This window comes from Vicia villosa, linkage group LG1 (genome assembly GCF_029867415.1).
Source record: "Vicia villosa cultivar HV-30 ecotype Madison, WI linkage group LG1, Vvil1.0, whole genome shotgun sequence".
Classification (NCBI taxonomy): domain Eukaryota; kingdom Viridiplantae; phylum Streptophyta; class Magnoliopsida; order Fabales; family Fabaceae; genus Vicia; species Vicia villosa.
The window spans coordinates 130,453,816-130,479,143 of record NC_081180.1 but is presented as its reverse complement, the minus strand read 5'-3'; the positions used below and the strand labels follow the sequence as shown (position 1 = coordinate 130,479,143).

Here is a 25,328-nt window from a genome sequence, read left to right as displayed (position 1 = left end):
CCCATTAAGTAGTGACCGAGAAACAGATTAGGGAATGAATCCCACTCGTTTCTATGCCACTAAGTGATTGAGAAATAGATTAGGGAATGAGTCCCACTCATTTCTCTATCACTTGCTTAATGTGATTCGCATCTTCCTTTTATTAATGTTTTGAAAGTTGAAAAGAAAAAGAATGCAAAGGGGAACCAATCCTAAATTCTAATCTAAGTTGTCTATACAAGGGAATCTAAATAATGAAAGCTATACAATTTATTAAAAACTATACATGGAATAGGTAAAGGAAAATCAATATGTGACAAATAAATGGTATTCACAAACACACATATGTCAATTAATTCTAAAAAATCGAGACTAAAATTGACTCCTAAGTCTATTAAAGAATTATTTACAAGGGAGTATTAAAAACAAAGAAATTCAACATATTGTAAAGAAAAAAAATTTATTAAAAGTATCAAGACAATTAGAAAAAAACAACAAAAAGCATGTCAATTATTCACAATATCTAAACTATCTACACATTAATTTTATGCATTTTTTTTTTGAGTTAAAAGGAATTTATGAAGCAAAAGTTAAAAGCAAAACAGTATTAAAATAAAACTAAAATCTAAACTGCAGGGGGGTGTATCAGTAGTTTTAAAACGAACTAAAAATCATGTTATGAAGCAGACTGGGCCCAAACAGGGGGTGGTAAGAGCAGTGGCGCTCAGGCCCATGTTCACAAGGTTGGGGGTGTGTTTGCAACAAGAGGGTGCAATTCCAGAAAGTGACAAAGCTTAATGCATGTGAGGCCCAGCTCACACTTCACATTTTTATTTGCATTTTCACTATTATTGTATCAACATTTTTTTATTTGGCAGCATGTGAAATTAATATGTAACGTGACATGGAACTATATCATCAATTGGTCAAGCATGGATTTAAGTCACAAAAGGACAAATGAACCTCCTAAGCCAATCGCAGCGTGGCACCAAATCATTTAATCATTGTAATAAGACAAAATAAACCAACAAATTGGAAACTAATCCAACGCATGCGTGCCACGTCATGGACGGAAAGAGAAGAAGGTCAGATACACAGACGCCGGAGATACCAACTCCGGTCGTCTTCTACGTCCGTCACCACCACTGGAGTTCAAGAAAACTCCAGAAATTCACGAAACCGACACCGTCTGGCTCGGTTTTCTTCCCTGATCATAGATCTTGCTTCAGTTTCCTCCGAATCCCTCTCTATCCTACTAACCGAGCCTCACTCTAAAACCCTAACATGAGCAATATCCACCAAGACCACAATGCAACTACCAATGCATTCCAAAACACATGCTTATTTCAAGAACAAGGTCCACATTCCGGAAAACTCACATTCATATAATGGACTCAAGTGTTCAGATTCATAAAATAATGCACGCATCATTATCATCAATTTAACCAGCTACACTTATATGCTCTAAAATGTTGAGAGATTATAAGCATACCTGGAATGAATCTTGATTCACGTAGAGGAAAAATTCACTGCTTCTCCTTGAATATGTGAAGCTTAACGATGAGAACCTCGAGAAGATCTTCTTTCGATGAGTTTGAGGTGAATCAGAGCCGTATCTCACATTCAATCTTGGAACAAACGCTCAGGAGCCAACAGTGACAGAGATCATGGTGATTCCATGAAGATGACGGGACGAATAGTGTGAGAATGAAAGTGACGATGGTTCAGTGATGGAGAGCGAAGGTTGGTGTTGTGAAGATCAATGGAGGTAGAAGATGATGAAGGTAAGAGAGAGATGAAGATGGTTGCGGAGGGTTGTTGGAGTTTTCGGTTATATCATTATGTGAAGAAGATGAAGAAGTTAGTTAGAGTTTGTTACACAATGTAACAAACTTTTTTTCCATGGTGAGAGAGAGTGAAGAGAGAACAAGGGAGAGTGATGAGAATGAGAGAGAGCGTGGAAGGATTTGGAAAACTGAAAAAAGAAAAATGAAAAAGGATCCCTCGTTTTGTGGAGTGGTTTGGTTTATATGTGTGAGCTCATAGTATAGGGTGGTTATGGTGAGGTGAGGAGCATTGGATTATGGTGAAGTAGCATATATAGGATCCTTACTTAGTGAGCAAGATTGATTCACTTGGGCCCGGTTTGTAGTAACTTGCATGGACCAATTGAGAGAATAATAGGATACACGCATACACCGTGCTGCAGCACTTCCACTCCTGCCTTGCGTTTATAAGTCGTCCATGGCATCCACTTCGTGTGCTCATAACTTCTTCTGTGACCCACCATCTGATTAACTTTTACGCTCAATGGAAAGAGGGAATGGAGGAGAGTAGGCTAACACTTGGTTTAGACCTTGAAAGTGTCTCTAATTTCTCAGAATTGGATTGGAAAATGGCACACAACCTGTTTGTTGAAATGCATGTATGTGCTCTTAGCTTTTGGCCTATATCTTTGGCGGCGCACAACTTGGCGAGGAAGTGACTTTGAGCCTTTGTAAACCATTCGATACACGTCCACTATCCATGATTTTGGTACCGATGACCAGAGAACATGTAAATGAAGAGATTAGCGCCAAGTTTGACATCAATGGACCCTTGTACTTTTCTAAAAATGACTTCTATTATGGCACGCCACCTATTTGTGGAAATGCCTGCGTGCTGCCTCGAGTGTGTGCCCAGCCAGATGCATGTCATTGGTCTTGCGAAGGCATGACTTTGGGGCTAGGTAAATGATTCCACACGCATCTAATTATCTTGATTCTTGGCCCATTGTGTAGAGGACATGGGGGAGGAGATATGAATACCCAATTTGCATTCTTATCACACTTATACATCTCTAAAATTAGCTTGCAATTTGGCACGCCACCTGTTTGATAGAATGTTCACGCTGCCCAGAAAACTTGCCTAGCTTTTTGCCTTGTGCACAGTGAGATTTTGCCAACTTCTCCCTTCAATAACTCTCAATCCATGTGTCATATGAAAAGGCTCCCAACTACAACATTATAGAGGGCTATGAGATGAACATTTTTGGCGTTGACTTTGTTTTGAAATGAGGCCTAGAAACACGTGTAAACTGGGCTCAAAGTCAGCTGTTTGACTATTTTCAAATTCTCAAAATTTTTCTAAGTATGGAATATAGAATCAGTGTGTTCCTTCCAACTTTCCATCTTTTTATCTCTCTAACCAGGCCTCAAATGAGAAAACTTCCAACTAGAGAATTGTAGAGGGCCATGATTTGAGAAACTTTCATGTTGAGACTTTCTTGAAACAATGCCTTGAGATGCGTGCAATATTGACATGAAGTGAGCTAGTCAACCAAATCTTCAACCTTTCAAGAATTTTTCTAAGTGTAGAAACTTCCACTTTTGGGAATTTTATATTTCAACAAACTTTCCCAATTTGGCAACTTTGAGATTCTCTTGACTCTATTTTCTTCTATTGACTTTTCTTGACCGATTTTCCACCACAAGTCAATATTTGAACAATTCTTCTGATTTTGACCCGAAAGTCAACTGTTCTGATTTTCCGACTACTGGTGAAATTCCTGATTAAATCTCCTCCAATCGATTCCAGTCACACAAACACCTCCACAAGGTCAGCATGAGAAGTTTTCCACACATAGGAGCCATCCCTGATTAAATGTTGACCAGAAAGTCAACTGGTTGACTTTGGTCAAAGAAACCCTGATTTAAAGAACCGGATGATTTGCAAGCCAGTATCCTTCAACCAATGCCTTGACTTGGGACAGAGAGGAACCCCAATCCAGGAGGACCTCCTTGAACATAGAACCACATGATTAAACCTCAGTCTCCTTATTCTCTGATCAAAATTCTTTGCAACAGAGCTTTTTCTTGCTAGCCTTCGAATAGCACCCATGATATGAATGCATGAGTGAGAGTTATGACCTAAGTGATGTATGTACATGAATCATAAGCCGTATGAATAGGGTAGGACAAATTTGGGGTATGACAGCTGCCCCTATTTAATCGTCTTATACTCGAAAATGAGATTGGCGCTAGCCTTTCGAATATTCGAGATAGAAGAAGATTAAATACCAAGACCTGAAATTTGTCCTGAAAAGATGGTATGATCTTTATTCTTTTATTATTTTTGTTTTGATATCTGCTGGGGGAAGAGAAATTTGTTTTTCTGATGGACATATTTACAGTGAGTAATTGGAAGAAGGGTGATAGCTTGTAACGTAGCCTAAGGTGCCAATACAAGGTTCCCAAAAGAAATGTTTCATGAAACAATGACTGAAAGGAAATAGATCCCGTGCGATCCACGACTCAGCATCAACTCGACAACAGGAGAGGAAAGAAAAAGATCTCGTACGATCTTCAGGACTGAAACAAAAGGGATCTCGTGCGATCTAAGACTCAACATCGACTCGACATCAGGAGAGGAAAGAAAAGATCTCGTACGATCTTCAGGACTGAAACAAAAGGGATCTCGTGCGATCTAAGACTCAATATCGACTCGACATCAGGAGAGGATCTCGTACGATCTTCAGGGCAGAAGGGAGAAGATCTCGTGCGATCTATGACTCAACATCGACTCGACAACAGGGGAGGTAAGAAAAGATCTCGTGCGACCTTATGACCTATCATTGGGAGAAGACCTTGTGCGACCTTCGAAAACCGAAAGATATAGACCTCGTACGATCTACGACTCGACATCGTGAGAAGACCTCGTGCGACCTTCAAAACAGGGGGAAGAGTAGATCTCGTGCGACCTACAAGACCAAAGGAGACAGATCTCGTGCGACCTACGACTCAACATCAAGAGAAGATCTCGTACGACCTTCAGGACGAAAAGGGGATAGATCTCGTGTGACCTACGACTCAACATCGCCTCGACATCAGAAGGAGGAAAACAGAAAGACTTCGTGTCAGACATTTGTCAGGAATTGAGGACACCTCGTATCGGCACCATGGCTTAAAAGTGTTTGTAGTATGATAGCAGATATCAGGCAAAGTTTGTACAGGTAACAACTTTGAGGGGATGGGTCATTGTTCTGATTCAACATTGGCTCCTATTATCTGGCTTATGTTCCGTATGCATGTTTGAGTTTTTATGGCGTAATGATCCACTGTAATGGATATGCTACGCTTCCGAGGATGCAATGCTATGTGCAATGAATACTATATGCAGAGAGTGCCAAATAAAGGCCCTTGGTGGGACAGAAGAGTAGGATCATTGGGGTCCGTTGCTCGTGATCTTGAGCCATCATCGTGAGTTGATATTAGAACCCTACAGTACCAAAGATTATTGGTAACCGCATTGAGGGTTGGAGCATAGCCCTGCTGGGGACGAGATGACCTTGCTCGCCTTTCCTTACATCCTAAGCTGCTTGGGGAATCACGAGTTTTGAGAGACCGCTCTTCGTCTGCCATATGGAAGAGGGATAAGGACTTTTTCAGGTGCTTCGTGCTTACCAGTACTGATGAATTATACTCTGGAACTTTCACGTGGGATGATGATGACTTATGTGACACATCGTGAGCCAAGATGGTGGCTAAAACCTGCAACCTGCACAGAAAACAACGTTTGGATGCAAATGGTGCCCCTTAGAGCACTTTTATGTTTATGTAACATCATGTTTCGTTTTGATTTTGTGATTGTTGCCCCCCATGCTTTCAATGCAATGTTTAATAACGAATTAAATCACATCTCGCATGCGAAACAGAAAAAAGAAAGCTTTTGCATCAAAAGATCATTTTATTGATGGAATGCCTGTGAATAGGCTTCTGTACAGGGAAGCAACTCCTAAATGAGGTAGTTGCGAAAAAGAAAATAAAATGCAAAGAGTAAAATGGCAAAGAGAAATGCTCGAATTTCCATTAAAACTGGTATTGCTACAGATCCCATATCCTCGATCCTCTCAATGCTTTGCTTCAGAAGGGTAATGGTTGGATTGATCCATCCGTTCTGTCAAGGGCGTATGGTGGTCTTTGTGAAAGATATTCAGACTGCAGCCTCTCGCTTTTGATCCCTAACTTTTGCCTGGATCGCCCTTTCGGGTTTTCAATCCAGCGGGATGCCCCTTTTTGCCTAAGTCGCCCTTTCGGGTTTTCAACTTAGCGGGTTATTCTCTTTTTTTGTTTTATCCCTAATTTTTGCCCAAACCCTTTTGGTTTGCCGGGATGCCCTTATTTTTGCCTAGGTACGTCGACCTAGCGGGTCTTTTACGCGTAGTATTTTTTGACTGAGTCTGAATTGACTGGGAGTGGAACGTCTTCCCCATCCATCTTTGTCAAGATTAAAGCACCACCTGAAAATGCTTTCTTCACAATGTATGGTCCCTCATAGTTGGGAGTCCATTTGCCCCTCGGATCGGTATGAATTGGCAAGATCTTCCTTACGACTAGGTCACCTGTGTGGAATTCTCGAGGCCGAATTTTCTTGTCATACGCTTTCTTGATCCTCTTTTGGTACAACTGGCCATGGCAGATAGCAGATAAGCGTTTCTCCTCAATTAGATTGAGATGATCAAGCCTCGTTTGAACCCATTCTGTTTCATCGAGTTTGGCGTCCATCAAGACTCTCAACGAAGGAATTTCCACTTCGACAGGTAGTACGGCCTCCATACCGTAGACAAGAGAGAAGGGAGTTGCCCCAGTTGAAGTACGAACTGAAGTTCTATAGCCATGCAAAGCAAACGGTAACATTTCATGCCAGTCTTTATACGTTCTAACCATCTTCTGGACGATCTTCTTTATATTCTTGTTAGCAGCTTCGACGGCGCCATTCATCTTTGGCCGATAGGGTGATGAATTGTGATGTTCGATCTTGAACTCTTCACACAACTCTGCCATCATCTTGTTATTAAGATTGGACCCATTATCAGTGATGATCTTATTTGGAACCCCATATCGGCATATGATCTCTTTCTTGATGAAGCGAGTAACGACTTGCTTGGTCACGTTCTTGTAAGAAGCAGCTTCAACCCATTTGGTGAAGTAGTCAATAGCAACAAGAATAAATCTGTGTCCATTTGAAGCTTGTGGCTCTATCCGTCCGATCATGTCTATGCCCCACATAGCAAAGGGCCAAGGCGATGTCAGGACATTCAGAGGAGTCGGAGGAACATGAATTCTGTCAGCATACACTTGACATTTGTGACATTTCTTCACGTACACATAACAATCACTTTCGATTGTCATCCAATAATACCCTGCTCGCAAGATCTTTTTGGCCATAGAATGTCCGTTGGAATGAGTTCCAAAAGATCCTTCATGAATTTCCCGCATGATCAATTCTGCTTCGTGTCTATCCACGCATCTGAGCAAAACTGAATCATAGTTTCTTTTGTACAGGACGTCTCCTGACAAGAAGAATTTGGATGCTAACCTTCGAAGCGTTCGCTTATCACCAATCGTAGCATCTTCGGGATACTCTTGCTTCTCAACATACCTCTTGATGTCGTAATACCATGGCTTTTCATCATACACATCTTCAGTAGTGAGACAATGAGCGGGGAACACATGTGCAGGTTCCTTGTAACGGAGGATCGTTATGTCTGGCATTTCTTTAGGGGAGCTAACTCTGAACATAGCCGCCAAGGTAGCCAAAGCATCTGCCAATTGATTTTCCTCTCGGGGGATGTGATTGAAAGTGATTTCCTCGAAAGCGGGCAACAACTCCAAGATATAGTCCTTATAAGGAACTAAATTGGGGTGTCGTGTTTCCCAATCACCTCTTACTTGATGTATGACCAATGCAGAATCCCCATAAACCTCAAGGATCTTGATCCTCATATCGATGGCTGCTTCGAGGCCCATTATGCAAGCTTCGTATTCTGCGACATTGTTCGTGCAATCAAAGCATATTCTAGCTGTGAAAGGGATGTGAGTTTGACGAGGAGAAGTCAAAACTGCCCCAATACCATGGCCCATAGCATTTGATGCACCATCGAACGTGAGAGTCCAACGCTCTCCTGGTTCGGGTCCTTCATTATCATCTAGCTTCATGATATCTTCATCAGGAAAGTCAAACTTCATTGACTGATACTCTTCTAATGGCTGATGAGCAAGATGATCTGCAAGGACACTTCCTTTGATGGCCTTCTGTGTGACATACTGGATATCGTATTCTGATAAAAGCATTTGCCATCGGGCTAGTCTCCCTGTAAGAGCCGGTTTTTCAAAGATGTACTTTATCGGGTCCATTTTGGAGATCAATAGAGTGGTGTGAGTCAACATATACTGTCTCAGTCGGCGAGCAGCCCATACCAAAGCACAACAAGTTTTCTCGAGTAGTGAGTAACGGGATTCACAATCGGTAAACTTTTTGCTCAGGTAATAAATGGCGCACTCTTTTCGACCAGACTCGTCATGCTGGCCCAGCACACACCCCATAGATCCTTCAAGCACAGTTAAGTACATAAGAAGCGGCCTCCCAGGAACCGGAGGCATGAGAATTGGTGGCTCTTGGAGATACTGCTTGATCTTTTCGAAGGCTTCCTGACAATGATCATCCCAACGGATATCTTGATTTTTGCGCAGCAGTTTGAAGATGGGTTCACAAGTGTCAGTGAGATGAGAAATGAACCTGGCTATGTAATTCAACCTCCCAAGGAACCCTCGAACTTCTTTTTCATTCTTCGGTGCTGGCATGTTCTGTATTGCTCTTACTTTATCAGGATCGACCTCAATCCCACGTTGGCTCACAATGAATCCAAGTAACTTTCCAGATCGCACTCCAAAAGTGCACTTGTTTGGATTAAGTCTCAACTTGAATTTACGCAAACGAGCAAACAATTTCTCAAGATATACCAAGTGTTCCTCCTCAGTTTGGGATTTTGCAATCATATCATCGACGTACACCTCAATCTCTTTATGGATCATGTCATGGAAGAGGGTCACCATTGCTCGTTGATATGTTGCACCAGCATTCTTAAGACCAAAAGGCATCACCTTATAACAATATGTACCCCACGGAGTGGTAAAGGTAGTCTTGGTCATATCTTCAGGAGCCATCTTTATTTGATTATAACCAGAAAAACCATCCATGAAAGAGAACACCGAATACTGAGCAGTGTTGTCGACTAGCACATCAATATGAGGCAGAGGGAAATCATCTTTCGGACTTGCCCTATTCAAATCTCGGTAGTCAACACACATGCGTACCTTTCCGTCCTTCTTAGGAACAGGTACTATGTTTGCAATCCAAGGAGGATATTCACACACAGATAAGAAACCAGCCTTCAACTGTTTTTCAACTTCTTCCTTGATTTTCAAAGCCATATCAGGTCGTGTTCTTCGTGGTTTTTGCTTTACAGGCGGGCATTCTGGTTTGAGAGGTAGCCTGTGCATAACTATATCTGTGTCTAAACCAGGCATGTCTTCATATGACCAGGCGAAGATATCAACATACTCTCGAAGCAACTCAATCAACCTTCTCTTTACATCATTTTGCAAAGCGGCCCCTATCTTGACCTCTCTCTTTGCTTCTTCTGAACCGAGGTTGATGATTTCTATGGCTTCTTGATGCGGCTGAATAGATTTCTCCTCTTGTCTCAAAAGTCTTGCCAATTCTTCAGGGACTTCACAATCTTCCCCATTATCCTCATCAGCTTGGTCAATTGGATTCTCAAGGATATTAAGACGTGGAACTGTAACATTATCATTTTTGATGGAATTCGAGCTGAATCTGCACGATGGATGATTTATGCCTTAGAATGCCACACATAAAAAGGAAAAAAAGAAAAAGCTTTGCCATTTTTGAAAAAGTTTTTAAAGTAAAAAAACAAAAATGAAAGAAATGGAACAGTAATTGCATGCGAAGATATGATTTTCATTCAATATTAAACAAATTGAAACACATGGGGGGCCCTTCTTTATACAAGAGGTCAAAAATGCTTAGGGCGAAGCATATGACTTATTGAAACAAGAAAATTACATCTCCATAAAAGTGACTTTGGGGATGTCCAAGATAGTCCAATTGTTGAGTTCCTGTCCAGGCGCAGCATTGCAAATGAATCTGGAGAGATCTTCTTCATCATCATCATCCACGGCGAGAACCTGACTTCCAGAACTGGTGCTTGCACTGACGAACACTTGAGAAATGGGGGGAATCACCTTCTTTCCAGGAGTTATGCTGAGCTGAGTAGAGGAAGATGGCTGATACCCAAGGCCATACTTGTCTCGCTTCTCATGAACATCAATCAGCTTGCCCCAGGCACTATGGGGAGTACCGGCTTCTAAGAAAGCCTTAGCATCATTTAAAGACGAGAGGGGCGCTCCGAGTTCCTTCTTATTCTCGACCACAGGGAGCTTGTCAACTGACACAATCTCTAAGGCTTGAAAAGGTGTCTCTTGTATCTCTCCCTCCACTTCAACATAACGGTACGATGCCAGATTATTGACTACTAAATCCTCTTCACCAGTGATCACAACAATCTTGTCATTCACAACAAATTTCAAACACTGGTGGAGAGTGGATGTCACAGCTCCAGCAGCATGAATCCAAGGACGACCCAAGAGGCAAGTGTATGAAGGGTTTATATCCATAACGTAGAAGGCAATGTAGAACATGTGAGGACCAATCAAGATAGGCAGATCAATTTCTCCTTCTACGGACCTTCTAGAACCATCAAATGCTCTAACACTCATAGTGCATGGTCTCATCATAATCCCATCCATACTCAGCTTAAACAAAGTGGCCTTGGGCATCACATTAAGAGAAGAACCTGTATCAATCAGAACTCGAGACAACACAGCATCCAGACACTTGACGGAGATATGCAATGCTTTGTTGTGTGCTCTACCCTCAGGTGGAAGTTCATCATCAGAAAAACCCAAACAATTACCAGCAGCAATGTTGGTCACAACCCCTTCAAACTGAGGCACGGTAATGTCTTGAGTCACGTGAGCGGAAGCCAGAACTTTCATCAGAGCATCACGATGAGCTTCAGAATGTACCAAGAGGGACAAGATGGAGATCTTGGCTTGGGTCTGATCAAGTTGGTCAATCACTTTGTAATCACTTTTCTTAATGATTTTCAAGAGTTGTTCGGCATCTTGGGCATTACGTGTTGCAGGAGGATCAACAGCAACTTGCTTTCCTTTTGCTTGTGTACTAGCCTCTTTGTTGGTCTCTTTAGGAGGCGGAGGAGGGGCAGCAAAGATCCGACCACTACGGGTAATGCCACTAGTGCCAGTAATATTTGTGATGCTCGAAGTACCCACTGGAGGACAGTCAAACTTCTTCCCTCGAATATACACGGCATTATAACTCCAAGGAACAGCCTTAGAATCATTCACAGGAGAGGGAACAAGAGACGAGGTTGGAGGAGTTGAAGGAACATTTGGAACCTGAATAATCAACGGAGTCCTCGGAGCCTGAATGACCAAAGGAGTACTCGGAGCATGAATGACCAAAGAAGTGTCCTGAGTCTTTGATATCTCAGCAAGGTAGTAAGGGATCTCTAAAGTAGCCACATCTCCGACAGGAACGACCCTTTCCACTCTAAGAACACCTTCATCCATTAATTCCTGGATTTCTTCTCTCAACCTAGTGCATTCCTCAGGATTAGAAGAACATTGCAAACAGTAGTCATGTAATTCACACAAAACCTTTTGTTGCATGAGATACTCTCTGACAACTGCTAGCGGCATCCTAACCTCATTAACATCATTTACCAGGGTCTGATCATCACATAACTCAATAGCATTGGTCGTACCAGCATGAGGAGGCATAGGATTATTCTGCACATTAGGACCAGCAGGAGCGAACGAGATAAGTTTGTCGTCAAGGAGATCCTGAACCTTCAATTTGAATGCTCTACACTTTTCAATAGTATGGCCTGGAGCCCCTGAATGAAATTCACATCGAGCATTAACATCATAACCAGGAGGGAGAGGACTAGGCGGAGGCCCAAGTTCACGGAGTTGCACCAATTGGCCAGCAAGCAACTGAGGGAGGAGTTGGGCATATGACATCGGAACCGGATCAATACGCCTATCTTGGAATCTTGTTCTTTGTGGGCCCCTTTGACCTTGAGGCCTAGGGTTCTGTTGACGATTCTGAGGAGCAGCAGCTTGTTGTTGTGGTACGAAAGGCTGTTGGGGTGCCATCCATGGTTGTGGAAGAGCAGCAGCATATGCCTGAGGGACATATGGGCTAGGAACAGCATAAGGCATCGGATAATAAGGAGGTGGAACTGCAGAATATGCGGGAGCTCGGCCTTGGTCAACAGAAGCGGTGCTAGTCTCACCTTCCTTCTTCTTCACAAACCCAGAATACGGCTTCTTACCATTACCACTTGAGTTGCTAGGATTAGTAACACCTTGAATGGTACCAGCTTTGACACAGTTCTCAACCCTCTCACCAATGATGACCACATCCGAAAAAGAAGGAGAAGTATTACTAACCATGTGCATAAACAGATCAATCAACTCTCGGTCCAATAAAGGAGGTTGGACTCGAGCAGCAAGTTCACGCCACCTCTGGGCGTATTCCTTAAAAGACTCTTCGGATTTCTGTGACATATTTTGCAGCTGGGCACGGCTAGGAGCCATAGCAGTATTGTAGTGGTATTGTTTTAAGAAGGCATCAACAAGTTCTCCCCAAGTACTGACATTAGACCTCTCGAGTTTCATATACCACTCCAACGGGGCTCCAGTGAGACTATCTTGGAAGAAATGCATAAGCAGAGGTTCGTTCTCAGCGTGAGCGGCCATCTTACGGCAGTAGGAACGAATGTGAGTCTCTGGGCAGGTAACTCCCTTGTACTTATCAAAATCTGGCACCTTGAACTTCGGGGGAATAACAATCCCAGGTACCAAGCACATAGCAGCAGTGTTAAAGCTCGAAGTTTTAGCAACCTCAACAGCCTTAAGGCGTTCTTCAAGAGCTTGGTACATCTTAGCGGTCTCAGTCAACTCAGCAGTAAGATCGTGTTCAAGATCAATAACCTCATGGTGGTCGTCCACTACCTTCAGTGTCTCATTAATAGGAGTCTCTTTAGTTTTCACCCCTCCGTCAGCAGAATTGGTAGGAGTATCTTTGACCAAACTAGCGACACTCTTTCTGAGTTCATCCTGTCCTTGAACAACGGCATGGAGAGTCTCCATAAGTTGGGCCATTCTTTCCCCCATAACATCCATATCCCTACGGAGGGCAGCCTGATTCTGTTCAAATTGTTCCATGATTCTCTCGTTGCTCCGGGTACGGTAAGGATGTAAGAAAGTCAGCTTCGTCGTCGGGAAAGAAATCTGTCGCTGTAAGGGACCCCAATTAGTTTCTTGTACAATAACCTGAAAAATGCAATGTGATAATGTGAATGTATGAGTGCATGTGTGCGTATGACGTGATGTGCCATTTTCAGAGTATCCAAGATTTAATATTGATCCAGAATAGCTAACAATGTGACAAAAGATAAGTATCAAGAGAAACTAGTTCTTTTTATTCATAACAGAAATTTAAACTTGGGCAAGCCATACATCAACAAGATAGTTCAACAAGGGAAATAAAAGACCCCATCCAACAAGTCTGGTGGTGGTCGAGACATACAGACTCAAACATCAATCCATCTGAATATAAAACAGAGGTCCTCCTTGTCTGAAATGCTCGTCGCTCCACTTCTTAGTTTCATCAAACAGTTTCTTGGTTGCTTCTCGATCTCTTCCTTTAAGAAGGCTTTGAATCACCTCATCTTTGCGAAACAAATGCCCATCTAGCTTCTTGCAGCACTCCCTGAGTTCGTCACATCCTTTGCATTCTGGGAGATAATCCTTCTCAGACACGTCCTCCATACCCATCATTCGATCTCTGAGCTTGGCGTTTTCTTCTGTTAGTCGGGCGGTGCGGAGGTGACTTCCTTTCAGCTGAGTCTCAACCGCTATCCTTTGGGTGGTCTCTTCTTCCAGTTTCTTTTTCAGACTCCTCACTTCAGCTCTGGCCTCCCTTTCTATCTTGAGTTTATAAGCCTTCAAGTCTTCCCTGTACTCTCGTTTGAGTCTCTCTTCTGCCTCTTTTACGGCCCTTTTTATGATCTCCTGGTGATCTTCAACAACAACAGTAGTATCCCTTTCACCTTTTTCCGTTCTAGCCCTCTTTTGAACTCTCAAAGATCTTTCTTTCAGCACCTTGGCTTCATGTGTCAACTCAACCCCTATTTGGTCCACGAGATGATGTTTTGGTCGCGCATCTGACTTCTTTTCGTGCAATTGGGTGCTTTCCATATTTACTGGGATGCAATTCTCAGCAGGCATAATGGCAATTGGAACCTTAGGTGGTTGCTTGTACAATGGATTAACCTTCGGGAAAGGCAACAGACGATCTTTAACTCTATCCTCAACCCAATCCGTGTAGGCTTGTTTGGCAACGGCATTCTTTTCACCTAGAGAAGTCTGATCATCTGTATGGATGCTATTCCAGGCACTCCTCACCTTTTCTAGACCCTTTGGATCGGTTCCTTTCTCAAAGCAAACGGATTCGAATATCTCTTTGTCCAAAGGCTTGTTTTCAAGTGCAAAACCCAACTGACGCAGCGCTAGCTTAGGATTGTAATTGATAACACCTTTCGTTCCTATGAGGGGAACATTGTCAAAAGTACCACAACTAGTTATAACTTCCTCAACGTCCATTCCGGTAGGACACCAGACAATGTCGTTTCCAGTAAGCCCCATGATCCTTTGAGGCCATTTTTGTGAGTCTTTTGTTGTAACAAACGGCCCGCTTTTAGGTAAATGTGAAGTGAACCACTCATATAGCAACGGTAAACAACTCCCAACTGATCCTTTCTTCCCATACCTGGAGTGGATGGTATAATAAGTATCTGCTAAAAGAGTGGGCACAGGATTTTGATCCATGAAGAGACAAACAGCAGTTAGATCGACGAAATTTGGAATATTCGGGAACAACACCAAACCATAGATCATAACGGCTAGGAGAGCGTTGAATTCTTTCCATTTCTTCTCAACAGCAAGGGTGTCGGCCTTCTTTATCAGAAATTTCACATGGAATCCGTGGGTTCCACCATTAGGCTTCCAGTTATCTGTAACATCTTTCATGCTCAAATAAAGAGCACCAGCAATTCGGTCCATTTTCGGTTTCTCAGGTACACAGACAAAAGGGATCCTATGTTGAACCTTAATCTTGAGGATGTCAGCATATTCTTCAAGGGTTGGTGCCAGTTGGTAATCAAGAAAGGTGAAACATCGTAACTCGGGATCGTAGAACTGAAGAAGTGTGTATAGAGCCCACCCATCAACCCGAGAAGTTAACATGTGTAAGATATGGCCATATGTCTTCCTGAACTCATCCAAGTTATGCCCAGTAACTGAAGTGCTCAACTGAATCAGATGTGTCATATCCTCACGAAAGAAACTGCAGGTGAATGTACGCTTGGTAGCCTCTTTTGTAGCGGTCACGTTGTTAGCCATCCTGGATGAAAGGTAATAACCTCAGATACCCTGAAAAAATGGCATGCATATGAGAAATAATACTATTTTTCTTTTCTTTTTTTCTTTCTTCTTTTTATTACATCTTTTCTTTCTCTTTTTTTTTGAAAATAAATATGCCATGATGAGAATGATGCAACGGAGGTTTCCCCACATAGGAGAAGTGTGTGTGGCCTCTGAATGAGATCGGACGTTGCAGGATCAAAGGTCCGGCACAGGCACAGTGAAACCATTAAGAACACAAGTCACCAACAGAACAGAACGGTCACCAACGGTACCTGTCATGTATATCCCTCCCCACTCACAGGTGAATCTAGGTCAGGGTAGGTCAAAAAAGCCAACAGAGGATTGAAAGTAGGCGTAATCATACGATATTGCCTCTTTCAACCAAGCTCTGTCCGTGGATACATGATCGGATCAATCAGACATACGTCTTCTGTCCGTCATGGCCACTCTATTCCTAGTTCCTAAGGTATCACTCATGGCCTGGGTATTGGGCCTTTTACCTCATAGAACATCCCACCCAACCTGCAAAACAGAACAGAAGACCCCAAGGAACACAGAATATAATCCATATGCATGATGTGCAAACAGAAATAAACATGATATGCAAGCAGAAAAATAAACATGCAAACATATATACAAGGTATAGACATAAAAACAAATAAACACCCAGTAAATAAACAAACAAACGCAGGCTAGGATCGACTCGCTATGGATGGACCAGCAACAGGTCTAGCAACATCCCCAGCAGAGTCGCCAGCTGTCGCACGCTCGCGAAAAATGAACAGAGTCGCCACCAATATATTTATCCCATAAGGGAAAGGAATATCAGAAAACCTAACAAGGGAAGGAACAGGGTCTTGCGACCAGAGAATCAAGGTACGGGAGTCTGTTACGCAAGGGGAAGGTGCTAGCACCCCTCACGCCCATCGTACTCGATGGTATCCACCTATGTTCGTTTCTATCTAAAGGGTGTATACTATGTCTATGTCTAAATGCGAAATGAATGCAAAATGTAGGGAAAATAAAGAATTGTACTCGCACGGGCCCTACCCCGCTGCCTACGTATCCTTTTCAGGAATCAGAGTTACCGTAGCTCGGCTAAAGATTTTCTGTTTGTTTTTGTGTTTTTTAATTGGGCGGAGTCAACGCTCTTGCATAAGGGGTCGCCTAGGATGCAATGGAGCGGAGATAACGGTGCCCTTAGGAAGAAGAAAAGGAAATGATTGGTTTGTGTCTTTTAGGATAGATGAGTGATGAACAGTTCCCAATACCGGGCCACTCACCACTTTCTCTACTTTGTTTTAATCTGAACCATTGTTAGATGTTTTAAAGTGTTTTTGTTTGTGTGTTTTTTAAGGGAGTTTACTTCACGATTCGAATCACATAAAATGTATAATGATCGAGAAGCAGATTAGGGAATGAATCCCACTCGCTTCCATCCCATTATGTAATGTTTGAGAAACAGATTAGAGAATGAATCTCACTCATTTCTCTCCCATTAGTTAATGTTTGAGAAACAGATTAGGGAATGAATCCCACTCGTTTCTATGCCACTAAGTGATTGAGAAATAGATTAGGGAATGAGTCCCACTCATTTCTCTATCACTTGCTTAATGTGATTCGCATCTTCCTTTTATTAATGTTTTGAAAGTTGAAAAGAAAAAGAATGCAAAGGGGAACCAATCCTAAATTCTAATCTAAGTTGTCTATACAAGGGAATCTAAATAATGAAAGCTATACAATTTATTAAAAACTATACATGGAATAGGTAAAGGAAAATCAATATGTGACAAATAAATGGTATTCACAAACACACATATGTCAATTAATTCTAAAAAATCGAGACTAAAATTGACTCCTAAGTCTATTAAAGAATTATTTACAAGGGAGTATTAAAAACAAAGAAATTCAACATATTGTAAAGAAAAAAAATTTATTAAAAGTATCAAGACAATTAGAAAAAAACAACAAAAATCATGTCAATTATTCACAATATCTAAACTATCTACACATTAATTTTATGCATTTTTTTTTGAGTTAAAAGGAATTTATGAAGCAAAAGTTAAAAGCAAAACAGTATTAAAATAAAACTAAAATCTAAACTGCAGGGGGGTGTATCAGTAGTTTTAAAACGAACTAAAAATCATGTTATGAAGCAGACTGGGCCCAAACAGGGGGTGGTAAGAGCAGTGGCGCTCAGGCCCATGTTCACAAGGTTGGGGGTGTGTTTGCAACAAGAGGGTGCAATTCCAGAAAGTGACAAAGCTTAATGCATGTGAGGCCCAGCTCACACTTCACATTTTTATTTGCATTTTCACTATTATTGTATCAACATTTTTTTATTTGGCAGCATGTGAAATTAATATGTAACGTGACATGGAACTATATCATCAATTGGTCAAGCATGGATTTAAGTCACAAAAGGACAAATGAACCTCCTAAGCCAATCGCAGCGTGGCACCAAATCATTTAATCATTGTAATAAGACAAAATAAACCAACAAATTGGAAACTAATCCAACGCATGCGTGCCACGTCATGGACGGAAAGAGAAGAAGGTCAGATACACAGACGCCGAAGATACCAACTCCGGTCGTCTTCTACGTCCGTCACCACCACTGGAGTTCAAGAAAACTCCAGAAATTCACGAAACCGACACCGTCTGGCTCGGTTTTCTTCCCTGATCATAGATCTTGCTTCAGTTTCCTCCGAATCCCTCTCTATCCTACTAACCGAGCCTCACTCTAAAACCCTAACATGAGCAATATCCACCAAGACCACAATGCAACTACCAATGCATTCCAAAACACATGCTTATTTCAAGAACAAGGTCCACATTCCGGAAAACTCACATTCATATAATGGACTCAAGTGTTCAGATTCATAAAATAATGCACGCATCATTATCATCAATTTAACCAGCTACACTTATATGCTCTAAAATGTTGAGAGATTATAAGCATACCTGGAATGAATCTTGATTCACGTAGAGGAAAAATTCACTGCTTCTCCTTGAATATGTGAAGCTTAACGATGAGAACCTCGAGAAGATCTTCTTTCGATGAGTTTGAGGTGAATCAGAGCCGTATCTCACATTCAATCTTGGAACAAACGCTCAGGAGCCAACAGTGACAGAGATCATGGTGATTCCATGAAGATGACGGGACGAATAGTGTGAGAATGAAAGTGACGATGGTTCAGTGATGGAGAGCGAAGGTTGGTGTTGTGAAGATCAATGGAGGTAGAAGATGATGAAGGTAAGAGAGAGATGAAGATGGTTGCGGAGGGTTGTTGGAGTTTTCGGTTATATCATTATGTGAAGAAGATGAAGAAGTTAGTTAGAGTTTGTTACACAATGTAACAAACTTTTTTTCCATGGTGAGAGAGAGTGAAGAGAGAACAAGGGAGAGTGATGAGAATGAGAGAGAGCGTGGAAGGATTTGGAAAACTGAAAAAAGAAAAATGAAAAAGGATCCCTCGTTTTGTGGAGTGGTTTGGTTTATATGTGTGAGCTCATAGTATAGGGTGGTTATGGTGAGGTGAGGAGCATTGGATTATGGTGAAGTAGCATATATAGGATCCTTACTTAGTGAGCAAGATTGATTCACTTGGGCCCGGTTTGTAGTAACTTGCATGGACCAATTGAGAGAATAATAGGATACACGCATACACCGTGCTGCAGCACTTCCACTCCTGCCTTGCGTTTATAAGTCGTCCATGGCATCCACTTCGTGTGCTCATAACTTCTTCTGTGACCCACCATCTGATTAACTTTTACGCTCAATGGAAAGAGGGAATGGAGGAGAGTAGGCTAACACTTGGTTTAGACCTTGAAAGTGTCTCTAATTTCTCAGAATTGGATTGGAAAATGGCACACAACCTGTTTGTTGAAATGCATGTATGTGCTCTTAGCTTTTGGCCTATATCTTTGGCGGCGCACAACTTGGCGAGGAAGTGACTTTGAGCCTTTGTAAACCATTCGATACACGTCCACTATCCATGATTTTGGTACCGATGACCAGAGAACATGTAAATGAAGAGATTAGCGCCAAGTTTGACATCAATGGACCCTTGTACTTTTCTAAAAATGACTTCTATTATGGCACGCCACCTATTTGTGGAAATGCCTGCGTGCTGCCTCGAGTGTGTGCCCAGCCAGATGCATGTCATTGGTCTTGCGAAGGCATGACTTTGGGGCTAGGTAAATGATTCCACACGCATCTAATTATCTTGATTCTTGGCCCATTGTGTAGAGGACATGGGGGAGGAGATATGAATACCCAATTTGCATTCTTATCACACTTATACATCTCTAAAATTAGCTTGCAATTTGGCACGCCACCTGTTTGATAGAATGTTCACGCTGCCCAGAAAACTTGCCTAGCTTTTTGCCTTGTGCACAGTGAGATTTTGCCAACTTCTCCCTTCAATAACTCTCAATCCATGTGTCATATGAAAAGGCTCCCAACTACAACATTATAGAGGGCTATGAGATGAACATTTTTGGCGTTGACTTTGTTTTGAAATGAGGCCTAGAAACACGTGTAAACTGGGCTCAAAGTCAGCTGTTTGACTATTTTCAAATTCTCAAAATTTTTCTAAGTATGGAATATAGAATCAGTGTGTTCCTTCCAACTTTCCATCTTTTTATCTCTCTAACCAGGCCTCAAATGAGAAAACTTCCAACTAGAGAATTGTAGAGGGTCATGATTTGAGAAACTTTCATGTTGAGACTTTCTTGAAACAATGCCTTGAGATGCGTGCAATATTGACATGAAGTGAGCTAGTCAACCAAATCTTCAACCTTTCAAGAATTTTTCTAAGTGTAGAAACTTCCACTTTTGGGAATTTTATATTTCAACAAACTTTCCCAATTTGGCAACTTTGAGATTCTCTTGACTCTATTTTCTTCTATTGACTTTTCTTGACCGATTTTCCACCACAAGTCAATATTTGAACAATTCTTCTGATTTTGACCCGAAAGTCAACTGTTCTGATTTTCCGACTACTGGTGAAATTCCTGATTAAATCTCCTCCAATCGATTCCAGTCACACAAACACCTCCACAAGGTCAGCATGAGAAGTTTTCCACACATAGGAGCCATCCCTGATTAAATGTTGACCAGAAAGTCAACTGGTTGACTTTGGTCAAAGAAACCCTGATTTAAAGAACCGGATGATTTGCAAGCCAGTATCCTTCAACCAATGCCTTGACTTGGGACAGAGAGGAACCCCAATCCAGGAGGACCTCCTTGAACATAGAACCACATGATTAAACCTCAGTCTCCTTATTCTCTGATCAAAATTCTTTGCAACAGAGCTTTTTCTTGCTAGCCTTCGAATAGCACCCATGATATGAATGCATGAGTGAGAGTTATGACCTAAGTGATGTATGTACATGAATCATAAGCCGTATGAATAGGGTAGGACAAATTTGGGGTATGACAAGACTCGCCCTTACTTGTTGTCATTTTCAGATTGAGGATAGCGGCGCGACTTGGTGAGGATTAGCTCATAAGTCGGTTTTTAGTTATAGTGTCGGTGTCATGCTCTGGTAGATGTAACACTGGGAACACGTTGTTTTGGAGTTTTGATTATAACTCTATTGGTTTATGTTGTTTGAAGTCTGATACATTAATGATGAATGTTGACTTGATAATTCAATTCCGCTGTGTAAACATGATTTTAATTAATGATTTATAATTTCAGATGTTTCAGTGAATGCATGACATGTACCGAACGTGTGTATTCTTTATTTTATGAATTGCGACACCTCTTGCATGTTTACTCTGATTAATATTTGTTTAATTTCCGTGGGTTATTAGAGGGGTGTTACATTAAACATGAGGGACCAAAAGTGTGGACGGAAAACTTTAGGAGGATCATTCTTCGAAGGAAAATTTTTTAGGGACTAAAAATGAATTTCGCTATATTTAGAGGGACCAAAAACATATTTATCCCTTGAATTAATGTCTTTGTAGTGGAGACTAACTACATAGCATTAAGTATATCTTGAGATTTCTGTTGTAAGCTTGTCACAAATGATCTGTAATTCCCAAAAGCTCTCTCATCATGAGCAAAATTAATGTGAACTCAAATGATTTCATAAACTTATAAGCAGCATTAGCATCCCCACGTGTAGCATAACTTCTTCCATTTTTTCTAATATCCTTAAGAACCACACAAGTTAGATTATGCAAATCTATCATACTATGAACAAAAGAGAAATGTGAGCTCCAACGTGTATCTCCGGCTCGTTTCAAAGGGCCAATCTAATTTTGTCCTTTACCACTATCAAGCTCACCAATCTCTAGCAAATTTGAAATCTCATCTAATATGGCATCTTGCAATTCCTCATGGCGCTTACTAGAGGAACATACAACATTGACAATAAGAGTCAAGTGTGAAAAGAAATCATGAACAGTAAAAACTTCTCTTGAAGCAGCAACCAAAGCAAGTTGTAATCTATGTGCAAAACAATGTATGTAATAGGCATAAGGACAATCCTTGAGAAATAGTGCCATCAATCCATTCCACTCCCCTCTCATATTACTAACACCATCATACCCCTGGCCTCGAATATCTGAAACATTTAGACCATGTCGAGAAAGAACATCACAAATTGCTTTTTTAAGAGTGTCGCCATAGTGTCTTTTATCCCTTGAATTAGTGTCTTTGTAGTGGAGACTAACTACATAGCATTAAGTATATCTTGAGATTTCTGTTGTAAAGCTTGACACAAATGATCTGTAATTCCCAAAAGCTCTCTCATCATGTGCAAAATTAATGTAAACTCAAATGATTTCATAAACTTATAAGCAGCATTAGCATCCCCACATGTAGCATAACTTCTTCCATTTTTTCTAATATCCTTAAGAACCACACAAGTTGGATTATGCAAATCTATCATACTACAAACAAAAGAGAAATGTGAGCTCCAACGTGTATCTCCGACTCGTTTCAAAGTGCCAATCTAATTTTTTCCTTTACTACTATCAAGCTCACCAATCTCTAGCAAATTTGAAATCTCATATAATATGGCATCTTGCAATTCATCATGGCGCTTACTAGAGGAACATACAACATTGATAATAAGAGTCAAGTGTGAAAATAAATCATGAACAGTAAAAACTTCTCTTGAAGCAGCAACCAAAGCAAGTTGTAATCTACGTGCAAAATAGTGTATGTACTAATAGGCATAAGGACAACCCTTGAGAAATAGTGCCTGCAATCCATTCCACTCCCCTCTCATATTACTAGCACCATCATACCCTTGCCCACGAATATCTGAAACATTTAGACCATGTCGAGAAAGAACATCACAAATTGCTTTTTTAAGAGTGATCGCCATAGTGTTTTTAACATGCACAAGCTCAAAAAATCGTTCTTGATACACCCATTTTTATCCACAAACCTCAAGATAATAGCCGTTTGCTCCCTCAAAGATTCATCACGTGATTCATCAACAATTATGCAAAATTTAGAATCCCCAATCTCTTCTCGAATATAACTTTTCGCTTTACTAAACATGATATGCAAAATTTCCTTTTGAATTGAATGAGAGGTACACTTTGAATTATATGGAGCATTCTCTAGTACAACTTTTGCAAGTTCATCATTTTATGATGCTAAGAGTTTTACCATTTCAAGAAAGTTACCTCTATTTTTCGATCTAAGTGATTCATCATGGCCTCCAAAAGAACATGCTTGAAATGCGAGCCAACGAAGAGAATCAATAGAGCTCTTGAGACGAAGTCTATTTTGCATGACTTGATCGGCAAACTGCACATTAAGAACATTTCTGATGTGAATTGATTGATTGAATAAGTCTTGAGAAGATTTCTCCATGCTTTAAATCCCTTTTTAGTAAGGACGTCAGCTCCGGGATGTCCACTTGGTTTTTTACAAAACAAGTAACAAAGTAAACAATAAGCAGCATCATTAGTTGGAGAATACGCTAGCCATGAAGGGAACATTTTAAACCAAGATGCTTGAAATCGTCTTGGATATTTATCTCCATTAAGGGGATACTTTTCTACTTAGCATTGATAGGGACCCCAATTAAGATAAGCTCTTCGAACTTCATCTCTTTGATTTACTGGATATTCCCAAATTTGGAGACGTTTACCGGGATCACGTTCTAAACAATTGATATCAAATTCTTCCATGGTGACTTTTTGAATCTTGTGAGGTTTCTCATTTAGTTGAACTTGAATTGTTTGATCACCGAAAGCTCGCTCCTCAAGTGTCGATGTTGAAGCTATACAATTTTCATTTTCATCGGAAATTTTCCTTTTGAAAAATGCATCGACTTTCTTATGTTTGACCATTATATAGCTCCTAAAAAATACACAAATAATCAATCTCACTTTTCAAATAATCAATCACACATTCACACTTAAATTAAATATAATAAAATCTAAAAATCAAACTAAAATTTAATTTAGCATTTAAAATATCAAACATTAAATTTATAGTTTATAGGTAGAAAACACATCATCACGTAAAACCAATTTAGAATTGAAATTATTAAAGTAAATCAGGAAGCAATATTTTGTTTGTTCATGAAAGTAAAAGATAACACAAACTTTAAATGCAAAAGCTTAAAGCCATGAATAAGCCATGAAAAAAGTTGTCACTGTTTGTTCATGAATGAAGAACACTTTATAATAAGAATATCAGTGAACGAACCGTGAATAAAGCTATCGAAATTGTTGTTGAAGTTGTTATCGAAGTCGAAGGTGTTGTCGAAGTCGAAGTCGAAGCCGTAAACAAAGACAAAGTCGAAGCCGTAAACAAAGACAAGTCGAAGCCGTAAACAAAGACAAAGTCGAAGCTGTTGAAGTTGTTGTCAAAGTCGAAGCTGTTGTTGTCGAACTCGAAATCGTTGAAGTTGTTGTCAAAGTCGAAGCTGTTGTTGTCGAACTCGAAACCGATGTCACCGTTGGAGCTGTGAACAAACAATTTTTTTATCGTCGTCGCCGTAGAAATAATGGATATTTTGCTTGGTCTTTTATTTGTGGAAAAGGAAGAAAAGGACAAGCTTTGTAGAAACTATAGCTTTAGAAGTTTCCTTGGAAGATGAAGATGTAATAGTGTCGTGTAAAAGTTGTAGCACATGGAACTGTGCAAAATAAAAACTAAAAATTTGGAACGTTACTTACTGAGGTAGCGTGTTAGTGTAATAATAGCTACTTCAAGTTTTGTTTTTTATTTGTTCAAACCGACGTCGTTTACGGTATTAAAAAAAATTTTAAAATGTGAGGGGTGCAACTGCACCTACCCGCACCCTTATAGATCCGCCACTATCTGTCGACCATCGACCATCACTCTTACCGTTATTAATCATCATTCCAACAATCATTAACCACCAATTCGATCACCATTTCTACAACAACAAATCATCTTTGATTGTCTCTTCATTCACTTGCCTCTTCAATTTGACCATCATCAAATATTAATATGATTACGACCCCCACCATTGTCAACTAGTGTTGTCCACTCTCAGTCATCAGTCTAACTACCACTAACATTGCCATTAAAACCACACATAACCACTAATTTAACCATCACAGGTCATCATTAAGCAAGGGTTTTTCGAGCAACATCTAAATCTTTCTCCACCTTAATCAGAGAAGACCAAATCTCCCTAAGGATTTTCTTTTTTTTTTGTTCAGCAATTCCTCCAAAAGGGTGACTTTGGCAGAAGATCATAGGGGACACCATGCATTTCTATGGCTTTTTTCAAGACATCAAGTTGCTTTTGAAATTTTTACGCTCCAAGAAAATAGAGTCATGTTGCTTCTTCAGAAACTTTTTTCCTTCCTCGGGTTATCAAGAACCAAGACATCCCCCAACTAACATCTCCAATGGTCAATTAAGCAGTAGCCTAGTGCATTTAGTAAGTCATTTTTATCATTATTTCATGTTT

The 25,328-nt window shown here is 40.7% G+C and overlaps 1 pseudogene; it reads right to left on the bottom strand.

Annotated features, from left to right (window-relative positions):
• The window catches only part of LOC131654079 (uncharacterized), a 28,821-nt pseudogene extending 5,094 nt beyond the window's left edge, over positions 1–23,727 (bottom strand).
• Between the last annotated feature and the right edge of the window lie 1,601 nt (positions 23,728–25,328).